We start from the raw sequence: 2023 nt of genomic DNA, 5'->3' as shown, positions 1-2023 counted from the left end.
CCTGCAGTGACCTGTCCATCCTTGCCCTCATGGCATATGACCGGTATCTGGCTATATGTCGACCACTGGAGTACCACTCTGTCATGTCGAAGCAGAGAGTCATGAAGCTGGCGTCCTTTTTTTGGTTGACATCAGCTTTCATTGTTGCCCTCAACCTTTTTCTGACATATAAACTAAAGTTATGCCGTCCATATATTAACAGGCTTTTCTGTGTAAATTAGAGCATTGTGTCACTGGTGTGTTTCCCTAATGAAACCTCTATTAATGAAATTGTTGCAAACATTACAATACTAATTTGTATTCTTTATGGTTTCTTCATTGCTTGGTCATGCATGTATATCATTAAAAGATGTGCCAGTTCTATGGAAAACCGGGCCGCGTTCATGCAAACATGTGTGCCACATTTAATTTCCTTCTGCACCTTTATTCTAACTATTTTGACTGATATTATTAATAATCAACGTAGTTCTGCAGATGTAGCCAAGACTTTGCAAAATTTTATTGCAATGGAATTTCTTGTCATCGCAAGAAATTGCGATGAGTGGTCAGTTTGAAACCACTCATTTATGGTTTCAAACTGACCAAAGTTAGAAACAAAATTATTACTTTTGTTGCTCTCAGATGTAAATAAATGTAAGCACAACTCTTTCAGACGTATTATAAAGCAATGTCTTCATAAACATTTACTTTGATTTTTGCTTTCTATTTAGTTTTTTCTTCTCAGAAATGTTTTTCTTTAATTCTTGTTTCAAGGCGGTGAGTTAACTACATTTACATGTTTAAAATTTGACTTCAGAAATGTTTCATCTCAAATGGTTTTATATTTTTATTTTCTGTGAAAATAAAAATGCTAAAAATAATGTCACATATGAGAAGACTTTATGTTTTGTCAAAATGTAATCGAGGCTAGGAAGGCAGCTGCAGAAATTATCCGTGGAAAATATTGTTTACATGACAAACCTGGCAATATGCATAAATATTTTAGCTGTTATTTGGCTGCTTCATCTTGCAAGATATTATTTTAAACATAATTTTTCTTCTTTTTCAATAAGTTGCATCTTTACTGACTAAAATCAAATTTAAAAATGGGTGGGAAACACTTTTTCACAAGATGATCAATTCATCCATTATGTGTTATGCTGATAAGTATAGAAAGGATTCCCTCCTCGGAGATAACAAGGATCAGATTTTAAGGAACATCATCTCTGTAGAGGGTCGGACTTTTAACCATGAGGAGATTGTCTTCCAGCAGGAAGTCCTTGGAAAATGTTCATTTCATGTTTCCAAATTACCATAGGCCTTTTTTTCATGGCCACAATTCAAAATGAGACGAGAGAGCATGCCCTTACAATCAGGTGTGTGTAAACAATCAGGAAACGGCTACAAGGAAAACGGCTGCTGTACGTTGCAGCTGCTATCCAGGTGGAGATGGATGCTTCAGCTGCTGGTGCTCTGACCARCCACAGCATTAGDCTTTGTAATTAGTGAWGWGAAATGTACACCAACATGGCCGTCATTAGGCATGAAGTTAGTACAGGARGCAGCCAAATCCGTCAAATTAACAGCTATTTTCCATGGTGGAGCGACACATGGGGCTAAGCAGCAACAACAGTCGGTTAGCAAGCATTCACTACGTGGCACTGTCAGCCCATCCTCTGTGTTTTTGGATGTGTTGAGGTGGCACAGAAAATTTAAACCAGCCTATTAGTGATGTCACACCATAAAAACCATAAATAATTAATCATCTTGATAAATTAAAGTTAAAAACGCAGCATCAGATTCTCCACACGAAAGTGTTGAAGGAGTGATTGTTTCTTTTACGACTGATTCTTTCATAGGGCATCACAACTTGTACAGCTGCTTTGTGGTGCAACTGTGAAGAAAACCAGCAACAGTGTTGACTGGACCTCATAATGTTTTCAGGCATTTTGAAATGCTGATACCGGCCTTTGGGCCACACTTYCTTGTCAGCACAGATAACTTTTCACAACTGAGCTATTAATATTCAATATGTCCGAAGTTC

The 2023-nt window shown here is 37.3% G+C and overlaps 1 pseudogene; it reads left to right on the top strand.

Annotated features, from left to right (window-relative positions):
- Window positions 1-631, top strand: part of LOC108166931 (olfactory receptor 13F1-like) — a 21269-nt pseudogene extending 20638 nt beyond the window's left edge.
- Window positions 632-2023: the final 1392 nt, after the last annotated feature.

Source organism: Poecilia reticulata, linkage group LG15 (genome assembly GCF_000633615.1).
Source record: "Poecilia reticulata strain Guanapo linkage group LG15, Guppy_female_1.0+MT, whole genome shotgun sequence".
NCBI lineage: Eukaryota > Metazoa > Chordata > Actinopteri > Cyprinodontiformes > Poeciliidae > Poecilia > Poecilia reticulata.
The sequence above is the reverse complement of the archived record's forward strand: the minus strand, read 5'-3'. Positions and strand labels throughout refer to the sequence as shown.